This window comes from Camelus bactrianus, chromosome 1 (assembly GCF_048773025.1).
Source record: "Camelus bactrianus isolate YW-2024 breed Bactrian camel chromosome 1, ASM4877302v1, whole genome shotgun sequence".
NCBI classification, from domain to species: Eukaryota; Metazoa; Chordata; class Mammalia; order Artiodactyla; family Camelidae; genus Camelus; species Camelus bactrianus.
This window is the reverse complement of record NC_133539.1, coordinates 33,064,685-33,089,300: the sequence shown is the minus strand read 5'-3', so window position 1 is coordinate 33,089,300 and position 24,616 is coordinate 33,064,685. Positions and strand designations below refer to the sequence as shown.

The following is a 24,616-nucleotide window of genomic DNA, read 5'->3' as shown; positions in this document are numbered from 1 at the left end:
CTGGCATCATATTGTCTTTGTTAGTTTTGATATGTAGGCTATGTGGGACACATAAAATTTGAAAAGTTTCTTTCTTCCAATTAAAAAAATTAACTTTGAAATTGTAACTACCTATTTTTGGTAGAAATCATCTGTAAAATCTCTGGGTCTGGTACTGTTTTAAAACACTTTGAGGTCAAAATATACTTTACCTGCAATTGAATAGTTTTAACGGTTGTTTTTATTGAGATTTTCTATTTTTTTGAGCAAAGGTTCACTTTTTAAAGAATACTTCTATCTTATGTAAATTTCAAATTTCAAATATAATTTTTAACAAACTAACCACATAATCTCTGCTGAATGTATGCATATATGTACACATTTATGTCAACTTTTCAATTCTAATATTGTTTATTTCTAACATCTGTTTTATTTTTTATAAGATATTCTCAAGCTTTTCAGTTTAATTAGTCTTAAAACCAACTTTTAGCTTTGTGGTTTTTCTCTACTATATATTACTTTCATTTCTACTCATGCTTACCTTTGACATTACTGAAGGTTATTCTATGACTACTTTGAACCTATTTAATTCAGTGCTTAGCTTACTAATTAATTGTCAGACTTTTTCCTATCTTTTTTAATGTTGGCATAAAATTGTGATTGAGACACATTCATTGTTACTCATCTTGGAGAATTTTTTAATTTCAAAGTTATTTTATAAATGGTTCAAAATTATTTTCTGGAGTGGTTCACTTAGAATTTTTACAGTTTTTCAGAATATTTGGGTTATTTAATATTTTAAAATTTATTTCCCCTTAAGAACTTAAGATTTTGGCCTTGTATATGATTTTACTTCCATATTTGTTCATAATATGTATTTCCTAATAGTTTCCTTTATATGATCACCAGGACTGTTTTTTTTTTAATCTAATTCCACTTCATGTTGTGTTGCTAAATGTCTCCCACTATGAATGTCTATTTCTCTATTTTAGTCTGCCAATATGTAACTTATGTATTTTGGAACGATTTCACTGATACACAACATGTTTAATAGTGTACATTTTTCTCTGCAAATGAACATTTTCTGCTCAATTTTTTCCTTAAACGATTTAATTGTAGTACAGTAGTTATACAAATATTCTCTAAATGTTTTTTTCATGGAATATTTTTGTTTGCTATTCTTTCCCTTTGAATACTTTCATGCCTCTACTGCAGATACTTATTTCTTGTCCTCAGAAATAAAGAACAGTTTCAGAGGGACCAGTTTTACATCCACGTCACACGCTATCAGCAGGTTCACTGAGCAAATAAACCAAGATAGTCTGATTTGGAAATAACTGAATTGCTCTATGGAATATCTTTATTTTCCTTTAACATGGTATAAAAAAATCTCACACTTATGCACTGGCTTAATAGAATCCCCTGGTCTTTCATTACTGTGGCTTGAGTGGCCCTCAGAACTCACATCCCCAGCACAGGCATTCCAGAACATTTGTATTCAATAGCTCATTAATACTTGATTTTCACCACCTAATTTAGAGTTATACTGAGAACATTCTAATAATGCTAATTGAGAAGAGGACAGCTAATACAAATTACACAGTCAGACAAATGTAGTAAAATGAATAGTTTCAAGATGAATATTTTTCTAAAAAAAAAAAAAAGCAACATCCATTCTTCAAACCACCAAAACTAAAACTAAAATAAAAAACAAAAAGTTATACCCGTGATTCTGCTCACTCTTCCTTGAGGGATCTTTGATATTACGACGCAATGTCTTGATTCCTTGTATAGATGTGCAAACCCGGAAATATGACACTAAAGCCCAGGGCTCACCAGGGCATTATTTAAAAAGAACTGCTGGAAACCTTTCAGAGCCCCACTTATTCTTGTGTGTGGATTTACAAATACATACACGGGCTGTGAAGTAGTTTCCTCTCTAAACATCAATAATCATAATCAAATCACACAGATTAAAGTTGTCTCTGTCCTTTGTCAAAAAGAAAATAATTTGTCGGTTACTCCATGCATCTTCAGAAGATGTTTGTCAGTGTCAGAATAGCTCATGCAGCTCCATAAATACAACACTGATCTGGTACTATTTTGCTTGCTCCATACGGCTTAAGCAGGGAAACTTTTCCCTGAAGATTGTCTTATTTCCTAGTATTTTTCACAAGGAAATTGTTTATAGGTCATTCATCAGTTTTATGGCCTTTTCCCCCTGATTTTAGAAAGCGGAAGCTTGTTCAGTATTCAGTCACACACAGAGCAGACTCATTACAGGACTGTCAATGAGCAATTTACCAAGCAGAAAGTCAAATTAGCTTCACTGGAACGCTGACTGCGGTGTGCTACCCTCAGTGAAAGTAGCAAGTAAAATTTTACCCACAACTGGTTATGTAGGGGTAATTAAAACCATTAATCTTTTTATTGATCTTTGACTCCGTTGCCTACTATATTTAGCAGATAAGATTCATGAGCTACTGGAGTGTGTCCACTGTCACAGATCTCCATCGATAGATATCCCCTGAAGAGGGCTCCAGGGTAAAAGAGCATTTATCTGATTTATGCCTATTATGTGGTTCCTTCAGACCTGAAACAACTAACTGTTATGCTTTATTAAGAAGCAATATTTGCAAACTGCAAATCCCGTGAACTTCTCTCATGCTATGGAAAAGTATCACATGGTAAGTGCGTTTTGAGTCATATCTGCTCCATTTAATTTTTATTTTTGAAGGCAAGATGGTTCTCCTTGATAAGATCCTAAATGCTATAGGGCAATGTATAATTTTATACTCAGGTGTTCTTTTAAAAAAGTAAATGTTTGATCTCATCAGCCATAATTATGTCTTTGAAGTGGTAACAGTCCATCACAAAAGCATGGCTTGGTTCACAGATCATTGATACAGTTAGTTTCAGCAGATGTTTAGGTGCCATTATAATCTTTCTCATCCATTTGACCATCATAAAAGCTAGACCCATGTGTCCAACTTGGGCTATTATTTCTGCAGGGCTCGGCTCTCTTATACTATGAACAACTGGTACTTTACAAAACTGGATCATCAATCAGTGGCCTTCGCCAATTAGGGAATTTTTTTAATTAGGCATGTGGTAGCTACTCCGAATATTTATTGAGGAAAGTAAAGTGTAAGATTAGCAGATATTTCACTGTGCGTTCCTATGGGGAGGAGAAATCAATACAAGCCTTGGGGTTTGGTACCTTGACAGCTGCAGTCTTGGGAACTTAACGGTAAGTGTCCAAGCCCAGTCAATGCTGGCTACAAATTTCATGTGAAACTAATCAGTGCCAATGCAAATAAGTTACCCAGTTCTTACAATTTTACTGATCAAAAAGGCAGAAATATTGTAACGTATGCAGTGAACAGTTCTCATTTGAAGGTTGCTAGTGTCTATTTATGGGGAAAGCACTCATTATCTTTTTGCTTTGGTGAGAGTCAAGAGCCCCTTTCCTTTACCAAAACAGAAGGCAAGCAAGCAGGTCTTGCAAAAAAGAATCAGCTTGAGGGACTAGATTTTGCAAAACTGGACAGAACCAGGCAAAGATGTTCCAGGGGACTGGAGGCTAAGCCCACAGTGATGCAGCAGGAGCTGCTCACCAGTGGTGACCACCTGATATCCTGCTCCGTGACCCTGGCTTGTTCTCAAGGCCTTAGGCTTATTCAATTCTTCCTGGTTTCTTAAGCCACGTTCTCCAGATCGCTGACCATTCAGACTGGCCATTCAATAACCCTGCCATCATTTCTTTTTTTCTTAGTTAACTAGAGCTCACCTTCGTTGTTTTAATCAATAATCATGACTTACGTACCTTGTTACTAGGTATGCATGCAGCTAGGTATGTCTGTAATGCCGTAACTCATGTCCCTTTGTTGGATTCTCCTGGCTAATGAATATCAGTTGTCATAAGATGTCACCATTTCTCTTTACACAGATTAGTATCAGTCATTTTATCCATCTCTGGACCACAGACTTCAAACCTCAAACCTGTAAGTCCAAGCCAAGACATCTAAACTTACCTACTTCTGATAAATATTTTAATACCTCTTGGGCTCAGAACCTAACAATTTTTGTGAGATACTAAGAGGCGGAGGCTCAAAATTCACTCATTCACATGCTTTACACATTGTCAAGAAGGGTTTAACAAACATTGTTACAAGTATAGTAAATAAGTAAACGAATAAACACATATTTCTATTTCTACTCTATTTATAATAGTAATCAAGCCTTATCAAATAGTCCTCCTACCTAGATGACTGAATAATTCACTCAATCATTCAGTAACTGTGTATTAAGTACCAGGTAGCAGGCATTTGTTAACTAATGAAACACATATGGATTCTGCATTTTGCTAGCATATTCCTCTTGGGAAATAGACAATAAATAAATCACATAACAAATGTGTGTGTGTGTGTGTGTGAGAGAGAGAGAGATCTGTTATGAAGAAAACACACTGAATGCAGAGGTAGAGAATAACCCAATAACTGACTGAAAGAATAGTAAACAAAGACCCCTCAAACAATGCAACATGTAAAAAGGGACCCAGAAGTATGCAAAGGAATGAGTCATGAATAGAACGGGGTCAGGTATGTATATGTGTGTTGGAGGGAGGAAGGAGCAGAGAGGAAAGGAAAATGTGTGACAATTTTTGTACTATGAAGAGTCTGGAATAGATTAAAAGCTGACAGGAAGTCCATGTGGCTGGATTGTTACAGGCTATGGAGAAACGGCAAGAAATGATGCTGGAAAAGTGGGCAGACATTTCACGTAATAAGTTACTATCTCTGGTACAGTTTTAAATTCATCCTGAGGAGAGTGGAAAGCAGTTGAAGGGTTTAAGTCCAAGAAGTGACATAATTTGATGTGTTTTTATGAAGCTGCCTAATATGTGGAGAATAAATTGAAGCTGTTAATATTGGAGTCAGGGAGAACAGTACAAATGCAAGTGATGCTGCTGGTTAGACTAGAGTGGAGGCAGGTGAGAGCCGGAGAGAAGCTGACTGCAGGTAATTTTTGGAGATGGAAAATACAGGATTTGATTGACAGTCTGGAGTTAAAGGAAAATGAGAAGAAAAAAAAATCCTGGGTAACTTCATGTCCCAAATATACAGTGAATTTTAGGGCTCTGAATAAAATGCAGTTAGTTCTACTCCTTGGTACTATTTCTATAAAGAAACCCTCCTCCCTCCCTCCTTTCCCCACTTCTCCCCCTTTCTCTCTTCTCTCTCTCCTCCCTGCCCACAACTTCAGAAAACTTCTGAAAACAAGGCAATCTAGATATCGTAAAAACCTCTCAATACAAGGCAAAACACTCTCTGACATAAATCTTAGCAATGTTCTCCTAGGGCAGTCTACCCAGACAATAGAAATTGAAAGCAAAGACAAACAAATGAAACCTAATTAAACTTATAAGCTTTTGCACAGCAAAAGAAACCATAAGCAAAACAAAATGAAAACCTATGGAATGGGAGAAAATATTTGCAAATGATGAGTCTGACAAAAGCTTAATTTCCAGAATATATAAACAGCTGATACAACTTAATAACAAAAAAGCCAACCCAACCCAAAAATGGACAGAAGACCTAAACAAGCAACTCTCCAGTGAAGATATATAAGTGGCTAATAGGCACATAAAAAATGCTCAATATTGTTAATTATCAGAGAAACGCAAATCAAAACTACAATGAAGTATTACCTCAGTCAGAATGGCTATCATTTAAAAGTCCACAAATGATAAATGCTGGAAAGGGTGTGGAGAAAGGGCAACCCTCCTACACTATTGGTGGGAATGTAGTTTGGTGTAGCCATTATGGAAAACAGGGTGGAGACTCCTCAAAAGACTAAAAACAGACTTACCATATGATCCAGCAATCCCACTCCTAGGTATACCCAGAGAGAACTCTAATTTGAAAAGATACATGCACCCCAATGTTCACAGCAGCACTATTTACAACAGCCAAGACATGGAAACAACCTAAACGTCCATTGACAGATGACTGGATAAAGTTGTGGTATATTTATTCAATGGAATACTACTCAGCTGTAAAAAAAAAAAAAAAAAGAATAAAATAATGCCATTTGCAGCAACATGGATGGATCTGGAGATCATCATTCTAAGTGAAGTAAGCCAGAAAGAGAAAGAAAAATACCATATGATATTATTCATATGTGGCATTTTAAAAAAGAAAAAAGACATTAATGAACTCATCTACAAAACAGAAACAGACTCCCAGACATAGTAAACAATCTTATGGTCCCTGGGGAAACGGGGGTGGGAAGGGATAAATTGGGAGTTTGAGATTTGCAAATATTAAGTACTCTATATAAAAATAGATTAAAAAAACAAATTTGTTCTGTATAATGCAGGTAACTATATTCAGTATCTTGTAATAACCTTTAATGAAAAAGAACATGAAAACAAATATATGTACATATATGTATGTATGACTGGGATATTATGCTGTACACCAGAAATTGAGACACTGTAGCTGACTTCAATTAAATTGAAAAGTTAAAAAAAAATTTTAAACCCTCTCAATACAAAATACAAAAAGTTTTGAATATAATATTCAAAGCACATTTGAGATTGCAGTCATTTAAGTCAAGGACACAATCATTCTTGTCACCTTCTTGTTCAAGATAATCCCCACTTTCTCCTGAAGGCCTGGCTTTCCCTGGGGGCCTGTCAGGCAGCGGCTGTATCTTCTCTGCACAGTTCTGTTCCTCTGGGAGTGGAGATGATCTAGCTGTCCATGATACCCCTTCACAGATTTTTAAAACATTCTCTCGTCTCCAATGACAACAACATTCAACCCTGAATCCCATGTTATCATATTCTGTTACCAACTACGCCACAATTTTTCTTTTACCTATCTAACCCCTAGATTGTTTCTTCTGGTTCCCCTTTTAGCTCTACCAGAATTACCTGTCATAAATGATTTCAACACAGGTGCAGATAAACCTTTCAAACTGGGGCCTATCAGTTCTATTACTTACTCTCCTTCAATAGTCTTTACTTCAGCCGCTCACTCCAATGTCAATAGATGATCTTTATCCCTACAAATAACTGCAACCTCTCCAAAGTCTAGTTCCATGGAGCCTTCTGAGTCTCAACAGCTGTACTGCATAAATGTTAGTTTCCTGAATGTGATGGTTATTTTGTGGTTACACACAATACTCTTGTTTGTAGGAAATATAAAGTATTTGGAATTAATGGAGTTTGATTTTGACAATCTACTCTCAGATAGTTGGGGAAAAAATGAGAAGTTTTATTTGGGCCAGATTTCTAAGGTTTTTCTAAGTTTGATATTGCTCCAAAATTTGAAAAAAAATATATCCACAGATGAAGTCCCACCTAGGATGAGTTCACAGCCTATAATCACCAAAGATACAATGGCACAATTCACTGAGAATGAAGTCGAGATTGCAAGAAAAGAAACATGCAATTTGCCAACTCACAATGAGGAAACATTTTGACTGGCGGAACCCTACAAACAGACTTTCAATCTAAGTCTAGAGTCAACCCTCCAAACACGTTCTACTGCGTGAAGATAAATATCTGAATTTCTAACACAGCCTTAAAACCTCTAGGAGGCTTGGCCCTGACAATCTCTCAACCCTCACCTTCAGTCCACCCTCGGAGCCTCCTGCAAATTAGTAAGTGATGTTTTTCACAGATATCAAAACACAAGGATTTTTTTTTTCTTTTTGTCCCTTTAGAACAGTTTTTGAAAGTTTAACTGTCAAACAAGAATTACAGAAGACGTGCCAGATGAAGATGCATGATAGAGGAAAAAACCGCCTACCTGTGTTTAAAGCTGAAGGTCTCCCAAGTCATCCAAGACGCCAGGTACTCCAGAGACCAGAGCTGCCTCCTCTGGGATGAGGTAAGTGGAAGGCTTTTCAAGCAGCCTAGAAATCCCAAGTCAGAAAAATTTGGCATGGCAAGGAAAACCTACCCTATTCCGGCTCTCTGCGGAGATGGACCAGGTCAGGCTCTTGCTTGGATTCAACTGGGTCTAGTGACCATCCAGGTATCCTGAGTACCACCCCAGGTTCCCCTCTGCCCAGCCTCAACTCATCAGTGCTCTCAACCAGGCTCAGAGGCCCCAAGCCTGGCCAAAGAGAAAAGCCCCCTTCAACCTCCAGGTCGTGAGGTAGGGATGCTGGCCAGGCCGTGACTGCAGCTTGATTTAGAACTTTTTAATTTTAGGCATGTGATCTGGAACCTTCATTTGGACTCTAGCCCCATCCTGAAATGTGAGGGCTGGGCCTGCTCTTCTCTGAGCTTTCTATCACCTTCCCTGTGCAGCCGACTCGGCTGCTTGCTCCCTCATGCCTCCAGGCTCACTTTGGGCTCAGGACTCGCACCTGCTCACCTTCTACCCATGAAGCCCCTCCCCCAGCTCTTCCCCGGACTCAGGTGTCTGCACCGGCTCCATCCACCCCTCCCCACCTCCTCTGTAAAACAGCACACCTGCCACCCTGCCTTTGTTCTCTCCCTGTTTACACCGCTTTATTTTGTTCCAGCACTTAAACTTTCTGAAATAGAAAGGATTTTTTTCCCTCTGTTTCTTATTTATCTCCACATTAGAATGTAAATGTTATGAGGGTGGGAATTTCATGTTTTTTATTGTGTGTCCCCGACACAACATAGTTGCCCAATAAACACCAGATAAATGGATGAGTGAACAAAAAAGGATGTGAAGTAACAATCTTCATTTTTAAAGGAAAAACAAAAATTGCACATGATTTGATTATATAAGTCTGTAATATCTAAAATGTTAGGTGTCATAAGAGCTAAAAGTATCTAAAAATACTGGAAAGATCATCATCACATAATTTTTTTAAAGCTGCAGATAAAAGAAACATAGGCTGTCCCCTCTCCCTCCCTCTTTGGAGACGGAGACGGCCCACACTCTGTCTATGGAGTGTGTACCTACTTTTAATCTGAGCACCCAACCCCCACACCTCATGGCCTTTCTCGTGCCTTTCAATGTATCTCTCTGAATAAATCTACCTTTACTCAAAAAAAAAAAAAAAAAAGAAACATAGCCATATAGAAAAGCTCATACACCACTTTCTAGTTAAAAACAAAAAACAAAAAACAAAAACAACTTAGAATTTCAAGGAAAAGAAACATCTGATTAAACTTTGCATTGACACGACTTTTTTTGGTCTTTTTGTTAAACTTATTAGTAGCTGAAGTAAAACATTTAGCAAGTTACATAGCTAGTTACAAGGTCACCTGTAGAGGTTCTGATTGATTACTGTCAGATTTAGTCTGGTTCAGTGAGGAACATTTTAATAACCTTGATAACTGAAAAACATATATATATATACAATATATATATAAATATATGTGTATATGTATATTTATATATATATTATATATATTCACTAAGTTTGATTATCCAAGAGAAAGAGGTAACTAAAAGCAAATAAGATAATATTAAAAATCTTAAAAAAAAACTTTTGAAAGATAATACTAACCCAATAATTCTGTAAGCAGGTAAATATTAAAGGAAAACTTACATTATCTATGTTTAATGACATTTGATCTATATCAAGAAATATTTTGATATTCAAGGAAATAAAAGGGCTGGCTTCCAAGTACCAATCATTTGACTTTGGATGAATCATTTAACATTCTGAGGTTTAGCATGAAGAATTTAGGTGAAATAATCACTATATACAGTGAAAGTTACATAGGGAAGTTCTGTGACTTCTTCAAACTGGACAAAGTTTAAAGTTGATGTATGTATTTGTCGAGACAGTGGGGTGAACAAAAAACAGGGACTTTATACCTTCTTGCCTAAGTACCATTTTCAAAAGGTAGAATCATAAAAATGTATTATTTTCTTACAAACACCTGGGCTTAAATGGGATTTCACTGTTTATAAAGGCCTTTATTTTCAAATAATGGTAATTTTCAGGAATGATTAGTTCTTCATGGAAGAAATATATTCATAATCAGTTTATGTTGAAGTTGTCTGTTTTTCAAGTGTATCTGAATGAGGAATTAAGTGTTGGTCTTTAAATAATATCTCAAATTTACTTATAAAGATCACCAGATAAAAGGTAATGACTATGGTAGGCAAAATTACAAAAAAGGTTTCTGTAAGGCTGCCTGGTTATTTAAGCCAACACTAATCTAGGTGCTGTACTGCTGAGCAAGGACACTGCTGATGGAATCACGTTCCTAATCAACTGACTTATTTTAAAGCAGGGGGAGCAACCCGGACGGTCCAGGTGGGCCCAATCTAATCACCTGACTCTTAAAAGCAGAAAAATGTCCCAGCTGGAAGCAGGAGATGTGGCAGGAGAGAGAGGCAGCAGGGAGGTGAATCCAAAGGCAAGGATGCAACTCTCTTTTACTGGCTTGAAATTGGAGGAAGAGGGCCACGAACCCGGAAGGTGGGCAGCCTCCAGAAAATAAGAAAGGCCTTGACAGCCAACAAGGAAACGGGGGCTCCAGTCCTAAAACTGCACGCAACTTAATTCTGCCAACAACCCGAATGATCTTGGAAGCAGATTCATCCCCAGAGCCTCCACAAGAAACAGTACAGCCAAAACCTTGACTTCAGCCCTGGGAAACCCAGTCTCATCCACAAAACATGAAATAATGAATTTGTGTTGTAATAAGCCACAGATTTGGTAGTAACCTATTTTATAGCATAAGACACTAATTACGGTGGCAGAAATCCAAATTGCATATTGAGTCATTCTGTAGATTACAAGTATGTTTAAACCAGGTATTCTTCAAGGGGGAGAACAAAAAGAAATTACTTTTAGTGCTTATGGAATTTGATTTCTTTTTTAGGCAAATTGTCTTTGTTTCTTTCTTTCTTCAGCAAACCAAACCCTAGATAACTTCCCTGTCCCTGTCAATGATCTGCTTGACCAGAAACACAGTACATCCAGTTAGCTAACCCCTAAACACTAAACCAACTCTGGGCTCCATACTTATATGCTTGTTCCGTCTCACCTCAAACAAGGTTGACTGTGTGGCCCTAGCCAATCAGATGTTTTTTTCCCCTTTCTTGTTCTTTTTTGTTTGTTTATTGAAGTATGGTCAGTTTACAATGTTGTGTCAATTTCTGGTGTATCGCATAATGTTTCAGTTATACATACACATAAATATATTCGTTTTCATATTTTTTCATTATAGGTTATTACAAGATATTGAATATAGTTCCCTGTGCTATACAGAAGAAACTTCTTATATATCTATTTTATATATAGTAGTCAGTATCTGCAAATCTCAAACTCCAATTTATCCTTTCCCACCCCCATTCCCCACTGGTAACCATAAGATTGTTTTCTATGTCTGTGAATCTGTTTCTGTTTTGTAAATAAGTTCATTTGTGTCTCTCCCTCTTTTTTTTTTTTTTTTTTTGGTTCCTCATATGAGTGACAGCATATCGTATTTTTCTTTTTCTTTCTGGCTTACTTCACTTAGGTCCATCCCTTTTACTTCAAAAGGCATTATTTTTATTCTTTTTTATGGCTGAACAATATTCCACTGTATAAATATACCACAACTTCTTTATCCAGTCATCTGTCAATGGATGTTTAGGTTGTTTCCATGTCTTGGCTATTGTAAATAGTGCTGCTATGAACATTGGGGTGCAGGTGTCTTTTTGAATTAAAGTTCCCTCTGGATATATGCCCAGGAGCGGGATTGCTGGATCAACTGGTAAGTCTGTTTTCAGTCTTTTGAGGAAACTCCATCCTGCTTTCCACAATGGTTTCAGCAAACTACATTCCCACCAACAGTGTAGGAGGGTTCCCTTTTCTCTGCACCCTTTCCAGCATTTATCATTTGTGGACTTTTAAGTAATGGTCATTCTAACTGGTGTGAGGTGATACCTCATGGTAGTTTTGATTTGCATTTCTCTGATCATTAGCAATACTGACCATTTTTTCATGTGCCTATTGGCTATTTGTATGTCTTCAGTGGAGAATTGCTTTTTAGGTCTTCTGTCCATTTTTGGATTGGATTGTTTCTGTTTTTGTTGTTGTTGTTATTAAGCTATGTGAGCTGTTTATATATGCTGGAAATTAAGCACCTGTCAGTCTCATCCTTTGCAAATATTTTCTCCCATTACATAGGCTGTCATTTTGTTTCACTTATGGTTTCCTTTGCTGTGCAAAAGCTCATTAGTTAAATTAGGTCCCATTTGTTCATTTTTGCTTTTATTTCTCTTGTCTGGGTAGACTACCCTAAGGAGAACACTGCTAAGATTTAGGTCAGAAAATGTTTTGCCTATGTTTTCTTCTAGGAGGTTTATAGTGTCTTGTCTTATATTTAAATCTTTAAGCCATTTGGAATTTATTTTTTTGTGTGGTGTGAGGGAGTGTTCTAACTTAACTGATTTACATGTGGCTGTCCAGTTTTCCCAACACCACTTGTTGAAGAGCCTGTCTTTACTCTATTGTATATCCTTGACTTTCTTGTTCTTTAGTCTTTATCCTGTAAAAGTTTCCCGTCTTCTGCCAGATTCTGCAGTTCTCAGAATGAAGACTGTCCATTTCATGAAAGGTCAAAGTCTGTACTGCCCAAATTGTCTTCTTTGATTATTCTTTAACAATACAGACACACATAAAAATGTTCACCAGCACAATCTATGTGCTATTACACTTAGTAAAGGAAACAGATATTAGACAGTACTGACTATACAACAAAGAAAGTAAGTGACAAGTAGCCCTTGTTTTTATCTATCCTAATGAGCATGTTTTCAAACAATGGAAATTTGTATCCATAATTTTCAGTTTGATGCCTGTCTGCCAAGGCAAAACTTTTTAAAGTAGCAGGTGCTTTTTAATGCCTCCAAGCATTATTGTCTGACAAAATACTCCTGCACTGCATTAGAGGACACACTTTTATGTAAATAGTTGTCAGAGCCTGGGCATCAATTCATAATTGCTCTTTTCTCATCTGATAGTTTCTGTCTTGTTAGGAGACTGAGATTTCAATTTCTGTAAGGTCAAATTGGGCTTAGTGCAAAACTGAATCATCCTACTAATTATCATGTTGCTGAAATGCCTTAATAATCAGTTTTGCTTCCTGAACCTTGAACAACTGAATTTTCATTTAATTAATTTTTCTCTCCTATTACTAAAAATATTTACTCTGGCTATAATGGTAATTTAATTTACCAATTTAAATATTTTGCATCACAGGTATTTTTACCCGTATCTTAGCCTCCCCAGTAAATGTAAACACCTCTTGTGCTCATTGAGAATTTATGTGTCATCTTTTCATAGCCCCCAGGACAGAATCTTTCGCCAAGTTCACAGTGAATACAAAACAGCTGTTTTGATGACATAGCGCAATACTTTCTGCAAACTTCCATGGATTTTCCCATTAATTAGTTTGAGTGATGTTTTACCCATGTTATAGCCCTCTCTCAAGAAAACTTACAACTGTCTGAAATAAATAAGCTATGTTCTCTATTTTATTAAGAAGACTGATTGAAACAAAAAAGTAACATTAAGCACGTGGACCAAGAATTTCTGGTTACTCCTATTCCCCTAACCCATATCTAAAACCTGAAAAACTCCTACTTTCAGGATTCTAGTGGCTGGTTTAACTGCAGTCCCTGAAATTACACTACATGTTTCCCTGCTAATTACCTATGAGACCATCACGTACTTCCATTTGAAGCAGCCAGTCTCCTAGCATTTGCTCTATTAGTTACTCTTACCAACTTCCAAAGTCCATGGACCATGCTATCATGAGTTGCTCATCTGATTTCTTCCAATCCACAGGCGTGGACAACAAAATCTTGCTGATTAAGTGAAGGACACTTTAATGGGTTTCAGTGGAAGGGGGAGGGGAGTCTCCTCCTGCTCTTCCCTGCCCACGGCCAGTCTCCCCACTTAGGGAAGCTGCTCTAGCTGGTACATGAACTGCAGAACCACTGACATAAAAAGACTAAAAGCCAGACAAGAGTTCTAATCCCAGCTCCACCTTCTGACCAGCTGTATATTCTTGTACCCTCTGCTTAGCCACACAAAGGTAAGATTGTTATCTGGGTTCATTTGTCAAAGAGGTACATGAACGAGGAGTTGAACTGAGCAAAGACATAATAGAGGCAATCTGGATATATCTTATCCTTTTCATCACTTTGAGTCTCAAACATTATAAAGCTTGGAAAGGAAAAAAAATTTAGAAAGGAGAAAGCTATTGGGTGCTCTCAAGCCTGGTGCTACAGGAACCAGAGATGCTGTCTGTTGGCTGCTGCCATCACGGCAGGGGCCGCTCCGATAGTGGAAGCTGGATGGGGCTCCGTGGTACTGAGTTCTATTCAAGGCAGTCATGTAGAAAAGGGTTAAGTATAAAAAGGCCATTTCACAATGCTTATGTTTCTAGTTTTTCTGTTAATCCAACTGTATTCCACTTGCCATATGTAATGATAGTTTCCTATTGGAATTGCTCTTTCTGGTGGCGGAATGCATGTTCATTCATTCATTCACGTACCCAACTATGAAACCCCTGGTGTGCCTAGCCTGATTCACTCCCCTTCCTGGCACTGTATGCTGCGTATACTGTACCAAAGATACGTACATCAGCACTTAGGGGAGAAAATATGTTATCAAACTGCCAACTGAAGGATGTCACTCGCCATCTGGCTCTACAAGGACTAAGTTATTGGCCACTGCAGTCGCTGACTTTCAACATACCCTGGAAGGAGCAGAGATCAGGAATGAGGCACTCTGTGCTCTGGGAAAACTAGCAGAATGGGCCTTCGGATGGTTAGATATTTTCAGGAAATTTTATGAAGCCAATTTCTTGCATCTTCCCATACTTAGAAAAGCACTAAAATAATGAATTGAGGTATCTGTGCCTCTCGACTGGTAGCAACCTTCTACCAAGCTGTGTGCTCGCTCGCATGTACCTCTTCTCCACAATTACATACATGCTGACCTCCACCCTCGCCTCCCTGGAGGGCCAACTCTGGGACGCCTTCTCCTGCGCTACAGTCCTCAGTAATAAAACTGAAACAGCTCTCACACTGTGTGTTTTTATTTCAGTTGACAAAATCACCAGTGCACAATATGAAAGAGGATTTCCTGTTGCAATATGTTTTTTTAAAAAAGCACATAAAAGTGTTAGTGGCTCAAATGAGGGGGAAATATTTCCCTAAAAGAAGCAGGGGCCTCACTGAGGAAAGCACATGAGAGGTGTCTCCGACATCAGCCCTGCCTCTGATGACAACACTCTGGCAGTCAGACGTTTCTACTTTTAAAAAATAAGGTATCCTAATATTTTACACAGAAAACAGTCAATAGTCTCTTAGTGAAAATTCTAACATGAACTCTATAATAGAAGCTTTAACATTGAAATTCACAACCTCCTGTCCCTTTATGCACAGGAAGATTATTAAAGTAGTATGTATTGATCAGCTTTTGAAATGCCAACTGTAATATATGAATGTGTCTCTGGATAGTAAGCATCCATGGAAGCTGATCCATGTATGATTAGCTTATTTAAAAATTAATTTTTAGAAATTCTATTGAGGTGGTATTTTTGTCATATTCTCCACATACATGGATAACTTACTGAAACCATGGATATTACTTAAAAATAGAGGCTATCCAAGTCAAAATAAAAATCCAGACTTACACTTTAATTTACTCATATGGTATTTCTAGAGTCCATCATCTCTGTTGTCCAAATGCTCTTTGCTTCTGTAACAGCTCACCAATGTTAGGTATTGTATTCTCCAATCTTATAACTACCTACAGGCTGATTTTGTTTAAGCCCCATTTAAAACCCTCAAGCCACACACTGATGAGAATTTATTATGTTAATTTTGCTTCTGTGCTCTTCTTTTTCTAGCTAGAGTACTAACTGTATTACAAGAGGGTTACTAACATTATCAAAAGCTCCCTCTAAGACAGCTTTGGTAATTATTTCCACCAACTAGAAGGAAAGCATATAGTTCACTCCTGATTCATTCTTGTTTTAACCTGAATTCAACCTCATTTAATATAAAAACTCAAAAATTCTAAATAACCAGAGTCAAATTCTGATGATCTCTTCAAAATAGCAGAGCAAGGCGATAATAGAGAAATTTCTGCACAGCCTCTAAGCCTAAAATAACCTGTTTGTATTTTGGAAAGCAAGTTGGGGGAAGTGCCAGCCAAGCAGTGCTAACCCAATCCCTACAGGAGAGTAGAGAGTTATTAATTCACTTGTTAATAAATAGAGAATCATCTTCCCTGTTCTGCTTACTTCTGCTGGAGAAACACATTCTCTGGTAAGTGGCATTTCCCTTTCCCTCAGAGCTGCAGCCACTCACTGCTCACTTACAGCCACAACTGACCACTCCACAGTTTGGTGCCTCAGCAGACTTTTTATATTCCAGGACTCTACAGAGTTGAAGGGACCAGGAAAGGACACCTGACAGCAAGGAGACTACTCAGGTTATCTGCATATATGGACTAAATACCAGATGACAGCTAAGGAATGAGGTGTGCCTGTGCAAAGGGGAGCAGGTGTGGGGAAATGTTGGGGCAGAGGAGCAGTGGAAACATCTTCTACCATATTCATGGAGAAGCAGGGAAAGATGGGCCAACAAGTTGAAACAGGCACGCAGAGGCAGGACACCATATGAGCTGGAAAAGTGGGAAACTGAGAGCTGTATCACTCCCTGATTTCATCTAGTTCCTGCTTCTATTAGACCCTCAGAAGTCAGGCTCTCCGCTATTTACAATAGCCAAGACATGGAAACAACCTAAATGTCCATTGACAGATGACTGACTGGATGAAGAAGATGTGACATAGACAGACAGACAGATAGACAGATGCAATGAAATACTACTCAGCCATAAAAGAGAATGAAATAATGCCATTTGCTGCAACATGGATGGACCCGGGGACTGTCATACTAAGCCAGAAAGAGAAAGAAAAGTACCATATGATATCACTTATATGTGGAATCTAATTTAAAAAAAGGACACAAATTAACTTATTTACAAAACAGAGAGACTCACAGACATAGAAAACCAACTTATGGCTATGGGGTGGGGGGTAGTGAGGAGGGATAAATCAGGAATTTAGGATTAGCAGATACAAACTACTAGATACAGACTAGACAAACAAGGTCCTGCTGTATAGCACAGGGAACTGTATCAATAGCTTGTAATAACCCATAATGAAAAAGAATATGAAAAGGAATATACAGGTACACATGTAACTGAATCACTATGCTGTACACCAGAAATTAACACAACATTGTAAACTGACTATACTTCAATTAAACAAAGTCAGGCTTTCATATACTGCCCCAAGAGGGGGTGGAGATGGCATTTTTAAATAAGGTCTACAGTTTTGCTTGTGCTTCTTTGCAGTTGACTTCTAGTGTATGCAACTACTACAGAATGTTAAAGTATTCATGGACTCTATCCCATCAAAATTTAGCATTCATAATTTATAATATTTGTAGCCTTTTCCTTCTCAAATTTAAAATTCTAATGTGTGCCTCCTGCTATGATCCTCTTTGAAATATTAGGGAATATTAAATAAAACCTGCTATATAATTTTTTGAATATGTACTACTACCTAAGGTAATCTGATGGGAAATTGAGAGTTCAGATACTCACTAAGGCTGGCAAATGTATTACCTTCAAGTATATTTTGTTCTTTTCTTTTCTGGGGGGAGAACTACATGCTTCCAATTTAAAGAGGCTTTAAAGTTCCCATTTTAGAACCGTAACTGGCAAGCTATAATTTGAGAAATCCAATGTTTAAACACTCAACTGTGTATAATATCACAATTTAGCAGATTGTACAACACTAATACATTTACCTCAATCTGTCTGGTTTATCCTTTGAAGGGTCTGTATCAGAATAAAACTTTTTCTTAATATCTCTGGTATTAAACTTGAAATTTTATAAATATGTCATTTCTTCTCATTAATATATCTGCATATCGCTTCATAAAACTTTTACCACTGGGCACATAAAAAAGAGCACATGCTCCACATGCAATTCAACATGCAGGAGCAAGTAGGACTCAACCATTAGCTATCCAACACAGCATGATGGTCAAGTGAGTCAGTGAATACACAACAGAAAGCATAATGACATCATCTCATATGTAATTCTCATGTACGTTTCATGTTACAGAACTTTTCTATTTTTGGAACAGAGTTTAAGAAAATGTTACCACTTGCTATTCACTTTGTAACAGTTTCCCCACTTCCTTCATTCAATTTTCTGAACAGAAGTTTTAATTTCAGTGAATGGATTTTCAATGTACTTAAAAGGACAATATCCATGTAAAAAATGTAGTGCTTCCAATAACTTAAACATGTGAGTCGGGATTTCCAGAAACTGTAAGATAAAAATATAAATTAGATTCTCATACTGATAGATGAGTTTAACTTATCAGATATAACCTGTAATTTCTAGTTGTTTTATCCATCAAAACAACTTTTGTTCTCATTGATTGACTCTGTATTTATAGATGTACTGAAAACAATATTACTTATTAATTTCCTATCTTGAGAGTAAAATAAAATGATAAAAACAAAGTAAATAACACCATAATAATAATGAGAACAAGGAAGGAATATTAGAAAATTACTAGAATAAGTGACATTTCAATAGAAGTCTGACTGTGCAGGGCTAGAAATTAATAGGATGGACAGAAAAAGCTGCAGCCTAATGTCCTTCCAGAAGTGGGTATCAAGAAGTTCTTTGACCCAGTGCAACTCTAGACTTAGGACTCAGTAATGCTTGGAATGGCAAACTGCAGAAGAATCATGACTGTTTGGGAACAAGGAATTATTTAAAAGCCTTATGAGGACGGTTTTTCCATAATCTGCATGTATCTCTCTGCCAGCCAAAGGATCAGAAGGTTCTAGAGTGTATTAACCTAAAGGTAATGCTGAAATCTCCACACCTGTCTATAGCTGCACTCAGCTCTCTGCATGATGTCCTTAAAGCAAAACCCACAGGTTTAGTCAACCCTCCCACCTACACTAACTACCCAATTATCCAGTCAACCATCATGTGTCTTTCTGAACTATGGACAGATGACCAAGACTCACAAACTTTTGAAGAAAGTATCAGCACGAAAGAAAAAAATGTATACTGAAGAGTAAGATGATGCAGAAAGAGAGGAGTAGTAAAAACTATGTCATTAACTCTCTAAACCACAAGTATATGTATGCAATAGAGCCATTAGCATTCATGAGAAGACTTTTAGAAATTAAAATTATGATGGAAGAAATTAATTTAAAAATTTGGTAAAAGAGAGAGAAGATGAAGTCAATGATATAAAGCTGAAAGCATTTCTTTTAAGATCAGGATCAAGACAAGAATGCTTAGTCTCACCTCATTTATTCAACATATTATTGAAAGTCCAAACCACAGGCATCATATAAGAAAAAAATAAATAAAAGGAATTCAGAAAGAAGAGAAACTGTCACTCTTTGCAGGTAATGTGATACTACATATAAAAAATCCTAAAGACACAACCAAAATGCTACTAAAACTAGTATTTTCAATAAACTTGTAAAATTAATATGCATGAATGTTGTTTGTATAAACTAACAATAATCTATCAGATCAAGAAAACAATCCCATTTCAAGTGCAACAAAGTGATAAAATATCTAGGAATAAATGTAACTAAGGAGGTAACAGACTTGTACCCAGAAAACTGTAAGACACTAAAGAAAGAAATTGAAGATGACACAAACAAATGAGAAGATTATACCATACTCACGGAGTAGAGGAATTTACATTGTTAAAATGGGCATATGACCCAAGGCAAATTGAAGATCCAGTGCAATCTCTATCAAAATAACAATGGCAACTTTCATAGAACTAAAACAAATAAATCTAAAATTTGTATGGAAATACAAAGGCCTCCAAATAGCAAAAGCAATCTTGAGAGAGAAGAACAAAGCTGGAGAGATCATGCCTCCTGCTTTCAAACTGTACAACAAAGCTACAGTAATCAAAACAGTATGGTACTGGCACAAACACAGAGGTACAGATCAATGGAACAAGACAGCCCAGAAATAAACTCATACTTATATGCCCAATTAATCTAGGACAAAAGAGGCAAGAATAAACAGTCAAAAAAAAAATCCTCTTTAATAAATGGTGCTGGGAAAACTAGACAGCTATATGCAAAAGAATCAAACTGAACACACCGTATATAAAAATAAACTCAAAACAAATCAAAACCCTAAATGTAAGACTTGAAACCATAAAACTGCTGGAAGAAAACACAGGCAGTACGCTCACTGACATCAGTCTCAGCAGTATTTTTTTGGATCTGTATCCTCAGGCAAAGAAACAAAAGGAAAAATAAGCAAATGAGACTACATCAAACTAAAAAGCCTTTGCAAAACAAAGGAAACTGTCAACAAAATAAAAAGGCATCCTACTGAACAGAAGAAGATATTTGTAAATAATACATCCAATAAAAGGTTACTATTCAAAATATACAAAGTACTCATACAACTCAACGTCAAAAAAAAAAAAAGATTAAAAATGGGCAGGGGACCTGAATAGCCATTTTTCCAAAGTCATACAGATGGATGACAGACATATAAAAAGATGCTGAACATCATTAATCATCAGGGAAATGCAAATCAAAACCACAAGGAGATATCCCCTTACACCTGTCAGAATGGCTATCAAATGGATATTACAAATAACATATGTTGGCAAGGATGTAGAGAAAAGGGAACCCTTGTGGGCTGTTGGTGGGAATGGAAATTGGTGCAACTACTATGTAAAACAGTATGGAGGTTCCTCAAAAATTAAAAATAGAACTGCCATATTATCCAGCAATTTAACTTCTGGGTATTTACCCAAAGATAACAAAAGCAGCCATTTGAAAAGATATATGCACCCACCACAATGTTCATTGCAGCATTATTTACAATAGCCAGTATATATGGAACCTAAGTGTCCATTGATAGGTGAATAGATAAAGAAGGTGTAGTGTGTGTGTGTATATACAATGGAATATTACTGTCATAAAAAAGGGTGAGATCTTGCCATTTGGGGCAACATGGATGGATTTAGTTTGTATTATCCTAAGTGAAACAAGTCAGACAAAGACAAATACCACACGATCTCACATGTGGAATCTTAAAAAACAAAACAAAACAAAATGAAAACAGATACAAAGAAAAAATGGGTGGTTGCCAGAGGAAGAGGTTGGAGAGTGTGAAATAGGTGAAGGGGATTAAGAGATACAAACCTCCAGTTACATGATATGTAAGCCAGGGGATGTAATATACAGCATAAGGAATATGGTCAATAATAGTGTATTAACTGTATGGGGACAGATGTTTACTAGACTTACTGTGGTTATTATTTCATAATGTATGCAAATGTCAAATCATGATATTTCAATTGCAAATAGGCACACAAAAAGATCAATCATTACTGGAATATAAAAAACACAATGACATACCACTGCATACCATCCAGAATGGCTAAAAACAAATCAACAATAATAACAACTGTTGGAAAGATAGGGATTAAGTGAATCGCATGTGCTGAAAATACACAATGGCACAACCACATTGGAGAAGAGTTTAATGGCTTCTTATGAAGTTAAAAATACTCTTACTATATGACAGACATTCTATAAACACCTACGTTTTTGACCAAGAGAAAGAAAATACATTTTAAAACAATTCTGTTAATAAAATATTCACAGCAGTTTTATTCATAATAGTCAAAACCTGGGAAAAACTTAAACAACCATCATCTGGTGAATGAATAAACAAACTGTCATATATCCATGCAAATTGATAACTATTCCATAATAAAAGATAAAATCTTCTGTTAACCTCAACTACATGGATGAATCTCAAAAGTATCAAGCCAAGTAAAAGAAGCCAGAAACAAAAGACTGTTGGATGCTGTATGATTCTATTTATATTGCTTTCTAGAAAAGGCAAAACTATAGTGATAAAAAGCAGTGATTTCTAGGGCTAAAGGTTTAGGGCAAGAGACTAAAATCAGAATGCATGTGGTGAGCTCAGTAAATGCCTCTCACCCCATATGGTAAAGGCTTTGAAGATGTGATTAATTTAAGGACTTTGCAATGGGAATATTATCCTCAGTTATCCAGGTGGGCTTTTCGTAATCACAATGAGCAGATGGTGAAGTCAGAAAGATGGGCACAGGAGTAGTGACAGGAAGAGGAGAACCGATGTGACAGTGGAAGACTGGAGTGATAGGGCCACAAGCCAAGGAATACTGACAGCTTCTAGAAACTGCAAGAGGCAAGCAAAGCAAGGGATTTTCCCTTGGAGACTGCTCAAGGAGCCAACTCTGTCCATACTTTATTTCCAGAAGACTCACTTTGAGCTTCTAATGTCCAGAAGTGTAAAAGATTACATTTGTGTTGATTCAAGCCGCTACTTTTGTGGTTGTTTCAATGGCAATAGGATACTAATGCAGTAACATGAGGAAACTTGCCTACAAGTGATAGAAATGTGGTTGAGGTTATAAGATCACATAAATGTATCAAACCTCACTGAACTATAGACTTTTATATTATGTGTAAATTGCATAAAGCTGATTAAGAAAAGAAAATTATATGTTGTTACGTCCATTCCATTCCCATTCTTCTATGTAAATTTACCTGTAATATCCTAAATTTCCCATCTTCACTTTTATTAAAATCTTAGCATCCTTCCAACTGTAACTGAGAGTCTTCCAAGATGATTCTACCTTCTTTCGTGTTCCAGTAGCTCTCAAATTATATCTCTCACATATCTTCTTTATTATTTTCTGCCTTGTGATATAAATATTTGTAATAATTCATCTTCCCTGAGATTCTGTAGGTTTCTTGAGACCTAGCACCACAAACATTTGTGTACTGAAAGCAATCCAGCACAGATCCGGGCAAACAGTACTCATTGTATAAAGGTGTGCTGAAAAAATTCATTAATTCATTCATGCCTTTATTTAATCAGCAAACATTGCCAGGATCACTACTATGTGTGCCTGGTTCTGTATGAGATACTAGTTATTAAAAATGTCTTTTCTAGTTATCACGAAGTTCCTTTTTTTTTTTTTTTTACCTCTAAAGCCAGAGATTCAGCACATTTATTGTGCTAAGAACTCCTATTTGTCCATAAAAGAGAGCAATATGAACACAGCACAGACATCTCCTTGGGTGATTAAACAGCACTCAAACATCCTTGTGTATCTGGGCTCCATTCTCTCTCTCAGGTGTAGAGATCCACACAGCCGAGATGACCTGTGATGTCAGTCTGTTCCTGCTTACAGTCCTGACTCCTGCTTTGTTAAACAGCGTGATGAGCCAGCTAGTCAGTTTCTCCCTCTCAACTCCAAAGGCACTACTCCGCGCTTCCAATTATGTAATAGATTGTGCTGTGGCGGTGACTGCTGATAACATTTTTACCACATATAGCCAGGCTCTGCATCATGCAACCACATTAAATAACAACCTAGCAGCTCTGTAGAAGAGAGGCAATCTAGTCTGGATGACAAAACATTATACTTTATGTTAAATTTTAGACTGTGGCCTCACAAAGTTTCAGGGAAAAAGAAGGTGGTCCCAGGGTACAATGACAGGATTGCATTTCTATGCTGGCATGTACAATTTTCACCTCACAGGATTCCTAGGAACCACTTTTATTTTTATAGTGCCTTGAGCTAAGCCACTGTGTTCACTGGTCTCGTAAAGTTTCAAATCTGATTCATCTACTACTTCTTTTATTTTTACAGAAATCCTATCGAAAAATGAAAAGTAGTATTTCATGTTTTTATTCTAATACAAAAAAAACCCTCTAAAATATCAGCTATATAGAGCTATTAATGACACTAATTTCTCTCTTCACAGTTTAGGAGATGTAACTTTTTTTTTTTTTTTTTTAACATTTCCTGAATTTCTGGAAGATTTTGGCTATACCCCTCTGGCAAGGATTGACTTTAATCCTGTTAGATTCCTAGCTGTGTTTCCAAAGTTTCTTAACTCTGGAAAAACACTAGTCATTTATATTGGGACACTATTAGAAAGATAAAGTATGTTTCAAACCTATTACCTATCTTCTACTTTAAGTGCTTACCCTAACATTTTACTACATTTTTTCAAAATTAATGCAAAGTTGAAAGATTTTATAATAAATACCCGTATATCATTAACTTTCGTGAAACTTACTTTTTAAACATACGTATCGATTCCTCTACCTATCCAGGAATCTATCTTATTTTGGACACATTTCAAGTAAATTGATTGTAGACATCAGTTAGTTTTACTGTAGATACTTTAGAACACAAAGTATGACTAGAGTTCAATATTTATTTATAATTTTTCTTTTAATATAAAACTTACACACAATAAAATGCACAGATTTTGAATGAGATCCACTGATTTCTGACACAGCCTAAAACTGTGTAACTGTAGTAGAGAATAACCTTTATTTTGTTAGAGGTTTACAGGCTCACCATGACCTAGCCCACGGGAACAGCTGCAAGAACAAAGGATGCCTGCAGCAAGATTACAACAATCAACCGGACCCCCTCCCTTATTTTTTGTATAAAAGGAACCTGTATTCTGACTAGAGCAGGATGGTTCTCCAAGACGTTAGTCGGCCATCCTC

General features: G+C 36.7%; 1 long non-coding RNA gene across 2 annotated transcripts in view; it reads right to left on the bottom strand.

Annotated features, from left to right (window-relative positions):
• The window catches only part of LOC123611712 (uncharacterized), a 141,122-nt gene extending 139,316 nt beyond the window's left edge, over positions 1-1,806 (bottom strand). For both annotated transcript variants that reach the window (XR_006718802.2, XR_012506274.1), the window contains exon 1: positions 1,704-1,806. This is a non-coding gene — a long non-coding RNA (uncharacterized LOC123611712). The remainder of the gene's footprint in view (positions 1-1,703) is intronic.
• Positions 1,807-24,616: the final 22,810 nt, after the last annotated feature.